The sequence below is a fragment of the Xiphophorus couchianus genome, chromosome 7, assembly GCF_001444195.1.
Source record: "Xiphophorus couchianus chromosome 7, X_couchianus-1.0, whole genome shotgun sequence".
In the NCBI taxonomy this organism is placed as follows: Eukaryota; Metazoa; Chordata; class Actinopteri; order Cyprinodontiformes; family Poeciliidae; genus Xiphophorus; species Xiphophorus couchianus.
The window spans coordinates 28,142,551-28,151,635 of NC_040234.1; the positions used below are offsets into that span (position 1 = coordinate 28,142,551).

At 39.4% G+C, this 9,085-nt stretch overlaps 1 long non-coding RNA gene across 1 annotated transcript; it reads left to right on the forward strand.

Annotated features, from left to right (window-relative positions):
* The first annotated feature begins 3,092 nt into the window (after window positions 1-3,092).
* Window positions 3,093-4,710, forward strand: LOC114147686 (uncharacterized). The gene is made up of 2 exons (XR_003596098.1): window positions 3,093-3,717; window positions 3,891-4,710. It is a non-coding gene; the product is annotated as an uncharacterized LOC114147686 (long non-coding RNA).
* Window positions 4,711-9,085: the final 4,375 nt, after the last annotated feature.

Sequence of the window (9,085 nt, forward strand, 5' to 3'; positions counted from 1 at the left end):
GGATAGGAACGCTGGAAATAACTGTTTGAAGAAAGAAAAAAAAGAAGAAAAGCCAGCTGCGTTGGTTCAAACACTTTCGGTGCGAGGTGACCTTCTGCCTCAGCTATGTGTAAATAAATGACAGAAACGCAAACCCAGACTGGGCTTTGTCTGAGCCGCCGAGCACGCAGAAGAGGCACCTTTTCTGTGTGCGTTTCTCAGCAGGAAAAAAAAAAAAGAGCTACCAAAGTTATTTTCGCCCCGCTCAGAAACCACCTGAGGCTGTGTTTTTACGCATCTCCTGCGTACACGGATTCAAAAAAAGAAACGCAAAATAAGAGTGATGGCTCACCACGCACGAACAATAAAACCAAAACCATAAACAGACGCAAAATGTAAATGTGACTGCGTACCGAAGTCGACGTGGAGCGACAGCGTTCGCTATTGTCTGCGAAGCGACAGGCGGAAACTGAGGAGGAAATTGATGGATTCTGGGAAAAAGAAGAGAAGTGATGGAGGAAACGGGGCTGAGGGGGGAGGAGGACGGCACGTGAAGGCAGAGAGTGTGTTGTCTGAGAGCCATGTGCTCGGGCTGGGCGTGTGAGTGACTGAAGCTGTTCACGTCAATGCATGACTCACGGCAGAGGAGGCTTCATGTACACACTGCTGCCCGCACACACACACACACACCATCCATGGAGGTAAAGTGCAGAAGCGTGCTTAATGTCTAAAAAAGAAAAAAGAAAGAAAAAAACTCAGCAAAACAAGAATAAGAACGCACTTGACACCATAAGCCAGAGAAAACAAAACCGAATGAGTGGATAATCATGAAAGGAGTCAGGCTGGATTCAGGGCCACCGCTGGAGACAAAGTGGAAAACTGTTCTACTTACAGTATATTTACTATATTAGCTACGGCTAATAACACAAAATAATCACATCCTTTGGATTTTTTTTACATTTTGTCACTTTGCAACCAGCAACAATACCATGCGCTCGGCTGCATCGCACTGTGGTTATGCTAAGGCTTTTCAAAGCAAATTCAAAGAGCAGAGATAACTTCACAACAGGTGATTAGTACAGAAACAAAATGGCCAAATTTCATTCATTCATCCTGATTGTAAACACACACCGCACTTTTCAGATATTTGTTTTTGGGGGTGGGGGGAGAACATTTACAAATCTGTCGTTTGGTCTGTCACATAAAGTCCTGATAAAAAATTCAACAGACTAATAGAATCATGTTAGCTGGCTTTATCTTTTCATTTTCAGAGTTTAAACTGCTTACATGGTTTGGTTCTCGATCATTCTATTGGTTATTCGATCAATCACATGTAGCCACATAGGCCTTTTTTTATACTTTGTTAGAAATATATTGAAAGATGGAAATAAAACAAATGATTCAATTCCTTTTTAAGCCTCTTAACTGCCATAAGGACACCAGAGTCCTCTTAGGCCCACTGACTAACATTAAACGTGTTTCTGGGGACAGAGTTAAGGGGCTTTAAAATACAAAAATAAACATTATATTGCATAAAATGCTAAATATCATTGCTTCAGTGAACATTTGATCATTTGTAGCGAAGGATTCATCTGAAACTAGAAAATACTTCTAATATCAACCACTTGATATTAGAAGCTTATAATCAGTGCAGTGTAAAGCTGATCTGGTGACTTTATTTCTGGATTAATTGATTGACAAAGGGATATAAAAAGATGCTTAATAGGACTTATTTTTGAACTGTGTGAAGCTAAGGCTAGTTCACTTGAGTTTTGGCTAAATGTATATGTTATGTGTACAGTTTTAGCTTAACTACTGCTCTGAATATGTTGTTCTTTCAGCAAATGGCCTGTTCTTCAGTCTGTGCACTCTTGTTACCGATTAATCGGTTACTAAATTAGGTGACAGTTGTTTCAATGATCGTTTAATCACGATTAATGGTTTCAGTCCTAGAACTCTTACACGAGAGAGAGAAAGCTGGCCGCAAAAAGAAAACACACAAGTATAATTAAAATAAAATAAAATCATGCGTATTGACGTTTTTGTTTTTCCAACGCTCACAGTGACAAGGCAGAAAAGACAACGTCTCATGATCTACCAGGCTCCACAGCTTCAAGGTCTCGAACGCCGGTTTGAAAAGCTAAACGATCATCAGCTATCCTGAAACCATAACACCCATAACGGTGAGAGTATGAGATTACAAAAAAAAAAAAAAGAAAAAAAAGCCCAAGACTGCAAAGCGCTGCCAAGAAGGATTAGGAAAATTCCGTCGATGGTTAGTCACTTCTAATTTAAGCCACATCCACATATTGGTAAAATGTCAACACGACTCAGATGGAGCTAGACAAACACGCAACATGACACGACCTCCTTGGTGAATTTGCAAGCCGTGCAAACAAACTTACTTTAAGGATTAAGACATTTTCAAGTGCTGTGGTTCTTCTTGTTATTATTCATCCATGGGAACCATTTAAAGGCCCAGCAGTGTTTTTAAGACTTGAGGAGACTGTCACCAATCAACAAAAAAAATGACTTGATTTGTGTCAGACAGTCCAACCTTTCGGAACCAGACGTTTACATACACCAAATAAAAAGACAAATACACTTCTTTTTCTCGCACTCTTTGTTTGAAGTTAAATTAGTCCAAACTTCTCTTGTTTTAGGTCAGTTATAATTACCTAAATGATTCCTGGTTGCTGCACTGCAAAAACACATAAATTAAATAAGTATAAATAACTTCACAGCAAGATACAGGCGCTTGTTTTGAGTAAACGATTCCTTAATATTAATGAAAAAGTATTGGTTCCATCGGCAGATTATTTCATTTATAACATAGACAAAAATGTCTTGTTATAAGTGAAATAATCTGCCAGCAAAACAAGTACTTTTCCCACTAATATTAAGGAATTATTGACTTTTTAAAAAAAGTTATTTGTAAGTTAGTTTTGTCGTATTTCTAACTTACTTCAAGTTAGAGTTGCTTTTGATCAACAGTACGTAGAACATTAATCAACATATTTGCTATAAACGATTTGATAAAATGTAATGTTTATTGCTTGTTGACTGTGTTGTGTTTTTTACGGTGTAAATCATTTTGAACTTCAAAATAAACTTGATTGGATCTCCAGTGTTGTCCCTTTCTCAACCTTCCCCTGACCTCTGCTGTTCAGAGTGACATACAAAAACGACACTTTGAGGTTTCGAACGTGCAAGTTCAGGGAGTGTGTTGGCGGATACAAGAAACGTGATTACATTTGTCTCCGAATAGAGCGCCGTAACTATACCAACTCCATCCGCCAGCCCCGTGGGAGTCGCACTTTGGCAACAGTAGCCATAGTGAAGAAAAATACCAAAGATACGGAGCAACATGCCGGCACTCCTTTGAGAGTTAAAACGTAGCAGTATGCGAGCTGTGGGTGGAAATAACATCAGGAGAAAATGATATGGAACCACATGGGGATTCATATTCAGCTCCTATATAAATACAGAAGCAACAAATGTATGCGCTATCCCACTAAATGCGTGGGTTGTCAACACCTTCGACCTGAGCTCTTCCCCCTGCGAAGAAAATAGTCCAGGACGTTTGCCGGCTGTACGCGGCACTGCCACACGCAAACAAGGTGGGCAGATGGCGCCGCTTAGAATAAGACATGCATACAGCCGCTCGCACCGCTGCGACGCAGCCGCCTAAAAAATACAATTACTGCAGCTCCAGCAGATACTCGGGATCAAATGCAGGTAAGTTCCCAGCATAGCTTCTTTATTTCCTCAACAGATTCCTCTATCAGTGTATAATACAGCAATACTATGAAGAAGTAAAAGGAAATGTGAAATAAAATTACATGAATAAAGTCAAATTAACACAACTTTAAATCGTGCGTTCTCTTTTTTTTTTTCTGTATGTATTTCAGGCTTATTAAAACGCACCGCAGAACCCCGACCCGGCCAATCAAGCAAATAATTCTGGCACCACCCGGCTCGGATTTCGGGGTAGGGCACCGGGTCGTAAATCTAAACTCCAGCCCTGATTGTATTTCAGCATTTTTACGCGCTGCCAGCATGCCGCCGCAGTCGGCGGCTGTTATGACACAACCAGAGAGAGCGGCAGCCTGTTCTCCACCAGAACGTCGGGTATTCTGCTTTCACATGACGAACCTGATCTGTGCGGCGGGCTGGTGGAAACAAAAATAATTAAGGCCAAAACAGGGGCGCCGCTAATAATAACGAAACCGAAGCGTCCTCGTCTCGTTACGCCGTTCCGACGACGCGATTCTGTCTTTCCAAGTAAACAGGACGTGGGGTCATCATTCTTCGGGCCGTTGCCAACGACACAGAGGTTTTGAAAGTGATGGCCGCATGTCGAATCTGAACCGCTGGGATTGGGAGCTTTGTGTTGTGATTGGACTTGGCGCTCTATACTCGAAGTTGCCAAATAAATGGACTACAAGGAGTGTATACCTGGGGTGTGATATCAGCCACTGGTTTCAAATCCCGCCATGTAAAGACTCTCGTTTCCTCTAACAGTCCAAGGTCAAGAGGTGAAGACGGGTCAGTTTGTGTCCACAGTTACAGTCCGCGCCTCGTTGATCCTAGCTATAGGTCTGCGGTTCCTGGACAAATCAGGGCACGACCTTCAATCTGAAGAGCAGAGTTCACATGCAGTTTGACACACAGTTCACTGTCACTTCTGTTTGTTTCTCAATTTAGCTGTAAAATCTACCTCCCAAAAAACAAAACAAAACTGGCTTCCTCTTTCAACTGCCTCTAGTGACATCACGAAAGTTGTAAGGCAACTGTAAAGAGCTTCTAATTGTATTTTTTTTTTCCTCTTCATTTGCATGTTTTAGTTATAATGTATCCTTCAAAGTCATGGATTTCATTTCATTGTGGCAACAGAACAACACAGAGAAGACGATAGAACTCCAACGCTTCAGAAACCATCAGAACTCCCTAATTGACCGCACTGATATTAACATTATGTGTTTCCCAGCCACATACTTTCATTTCATTGCACAATCAAGCAACTATGTTACCTTTGTTGTTATGAAAATGCCGTAAAAATCAAATATGACTTAAATGAAATTTGACTTTTACAATTTGATGCCTTGAAATTGGGCCTTTGTCTCTTTAAGAAGCTTCTGCTCTTTCTGAAACTTCACCTTCAGGATGTCGTCACAACACTGCTTCATTTTAACGTTCTTAGGAGCATTGCAATAAGAAGTAGTGCGTATGTTGAGTTCACCAGGTAGATTGCTAACTGCTGCTGCCGCTAGTCTGGAGGAGCTGAGTGAGGGGTTGCTCTGTGAGGCGGATGTTTGGCTGAGTACGTTTTTGATGAGGGAGGTAACATTAAAACATGAGGGGGAAAAAAGCTGTTCTTGTGTTTTCGTGAATGTTGGAAATAAATACTCATAAAACATTTTCAAATCTTACCTATTTTGTGCAAATATTATAATTTAATTAAACGATAGATTATTATCAGATTTGCATTGCACCCTAGACAATCAGACCTTGCTTACCTGGGCAAGAACAAACTTGTGCTTCATCAGTGTAAAGTTTTGTACCAGAAAACTGATACGAATGGGACAAAATGGCCAGGACACGCTACATTTTTGCACCTCTTATGATGTCACCAACCCACATTTTTCACCAAACTTAATCTGCAAGGGTCTTTTTTTTTTTTAAACTCACTTCGTGAGTCCATGCTGCTTTATTTTTGTCTGGCTACATTTACTAGTAACCACACACAACTACTGGATGGTACCTTTAATAGGCAAATAAGTACTATTTAGAAGTTTCAAGGGGTTTTTTTTCTTCTTTTTTGTAGCTACTCACAGTAAGAACACAAAGAGAGAGAAAGAGAGAGCCAGACCTCGCAGGCATGCATAATACATGAGGCAGCAAGAGACGAGGGGCAATGTCCTGGTTCTCCTCTACAACTGCTGACCTAGGCAACAAACCCTCAACACACAATGTGAGGCAAATCCTCATCTAATGCATCCAGACCCATATCCCCTTTGCTGAGTGTGCATATGCTGCAGCCAAGTGCTTGGCTGGACCAGCAGGGCACGTCAGGCTCTTTTCAGTTCTGTCACAAAAAAAAATCCACTAAAGTCAGACTGAATCCTAATTTAAATATGAAGTGTAACTAAACTTAGCTAGTTTTTTTTTTTTTTTTTTTTTAGGTTAAAGCTATCACCTCCTCAAAATATGTCCACAGCAGTGAAAGACCTCTACGGTAGCTAGGGTGACAGCTGCACTTGTAAGAACTGAATGTGCTAAAAAGGTTGGCCATTACTGACCCCATGCGGTGCATCAATGTCATTACAGCTCGGTAGTGAAATCTTTCTCCTCTTAGCGGCTCCTCAGCGCCGGTACGTGGAATTGTAGAGAAATGTGTCCACTGATATTAACGACTTGTTAGAATTTAGTCAAAAAAAAAAAAAAGGCAGAACTTTTAAAGATTTTATTGTACTTGACAAAATTAGTTTAATTACGACTAACTACAAGTATTCAGTATTTTTTTTTCTGTGTACTCCGGTTGCCAAGCAACAGTATTTCGTTGCCAAATTCACTGTCAGTGTCTTTGGTGCAATGACAAAGTAAGTCCATGTCTAAATCTATTTTTGCTTCATCCTCTCATGTCAGAAGAAAGAAAATCAAAGAATGATTAAGGCATGAAACGTCAGCTAAACACTTTACAATTTAAAGTCTATTTTAACAAGTTAGCATGTCGGCCTTTGACCTGGCAACCACAGCTAAGACGTGCAACGACTGCTGGCAAGTTTGACTTTGAAATTAGCAGTGTTGTATAAAGTACTGAAATCTCAGAGTCAAGTAAAAGTATAAGTACCTCTCCAAAATATGACTTTGGTAAAAGTCCAAGTCACTGACTGAAATGTTACTTGAGTTAAAGTCTTAAAGTATCTGAAACTTCTTGTACTTAAGTATGGAAATTACTGTAAAAATGGATGTACTCAAGTAATGTAATGAAAAGTACAAGTAAAAAGTAAAACAAGGCAAATGCAGTTTGAATGACATTTTTTATATTTTGGTAAACTTGTCAAATACACTTAAAATAATGTACACAACCAAGTGCAGGCAAAATTAAACCTGCTAATAGATATACCTGCAGGCATCATTTAGTTAAGAAAATTAGGTGCTTTACCTATACAACAAGGTTAACTTAACCTGCTTTACAACTGAACCAGCTTCTTAGTATACCCTCCAGGACAGAAAATACAAAGTTTTTGTAAGCCTTAAGTTTTCCCTTCAAGTAAGGTCAGTGCTGAAAATGAGAAAAATAAATAGTACAGAAAATGCAGCCAACATGAAGAAAAAGATCTGTTACGATTACTCTACTTCACAAATCAGTGAATCAGTCGATGCTACAGTCAGTAGGTGGTGCACACAACTGGTCATTATGCAAAAGAAAAAAAGAATTGGGAGGGAAATGCAGCTTATTGGCATCTGTAAACCTGGTTTTGAACTTGCATGCCTTTCCTATATTCGTTAAATTTAGTCTAAATTGCTATCGCTATGGCTTCTGCCCCCTTGAACAGAGGAGTCTAGGTAGCCTGCTACAGTCAACATTAGGCCTAAGCTAAATACACCACGTATGGAACTGAAACAATGCCAAACAAAGTTCATTTATGGTCAACGTTTCACAGTACAGTAGTGCCTAGTGACCAAACTATAGTTACTGAAACAGGAGGATTATAACCATTTCATAAGACGTTACCTTGGTGGTAGGTTGACCAGACGTCCTCTTTTTCCCAGACATGTCCTACTTTTCAGACCTAAAAATCGTCCGGGATTTTGGTCAACTGCCTCAAAACACATTACATAGCTTACAGTGCATTGTGATTACATTGCCACTCCGTTCCACTACTCCATTCCAGGTTCCTTTGTATGGCAAATTAATCATGCCCTTCTCCCCAAATCCAATCACGTTGCATTATGTGTGCGAGTGTGTGTAGGAAAAGTAAAGATAACACCCCCCCCCCCCTCTCATCAAAACCTAAATTGAGGTATTCAGCTGGATAATGTTCAGGTTGGCACCTTAACACTTGCTTGTCAACCTCTCTGGATGTCCACTCAAGGCATCACAACACCAAATTACTATTTTCTTTGCAGTTGTGAAACGTTTAAAACTTCCCATATTATTTCATTCCTCATAAATCATTTGCTTACTTAAACAAGCCACTCTAAAGAGAAAACTGTTCTCTGAATTTAGAAAACTAAAACTACATCAAAATCTTGCCTTATGCGATGATCATGACTTCTCTACTGTCAGACAGACCACAAAACAATCCTCACTCCCTCCTTGCATGAACTTCCTCTCACCTACTTTTCTTTCCAGCTTTTAGATAATTCATTATTTTTCATTTTGTTTACTAAATCATTTATTTATTTATCTATACTCTGTATCTTCAAAAAGGCTTTTTCTGTTGTTCCTCTTCTATGGAACAATCTACTTTTCCAAATTAGATCTGCCCACAGCCTGGATCATTTTAAATCGCTTCTTAAAACTCATTTTTATTCCTTGGCATTTAATTGAACTAGTGTTTTGATACTCTGTTTTTATTCATTTGTGTTATTGTCATTCTTGTGCAGCACTTTGGTGCAGTTTCATGCCTGTTTTTAAAGTGCTATATAAATAAATTTGACATTGCTTTTTTCTTATAACTCCTACCTGAGCTCCTCCCTGCTCTGCTGCCTGATCTGCTTCACTCTTCTTGCTCTCCTGTTTTATCCTAACTTTTCTGATTGCCTTCTTCTCTCTTTTTAGCTCCTCCATCCACTTTTCTAACTCGCCCATTCCTTCACTACTCATATTTTTTTGATTTGATTTTTGTTTTCTGTCATACTTCATCCTATAACTCAGTCAGTTTTTGTGAGTGTTTAATTAAGTAATATTTTTCTATCAATTTATTTAAATTCTTTACTGAGTTAGGGTTTTGTCTTTCCATAAACTTCCAGTCCTTACACTGGAGTTTATCTTTCGGTGTTAATTTGCTATTCCCTTTTCCCATTTTGAGCAAATTAGTCAATTTCGTTCCAGTCTTAAAAACACATAGGGTGGACTCTAAAAGACTGGATAAAT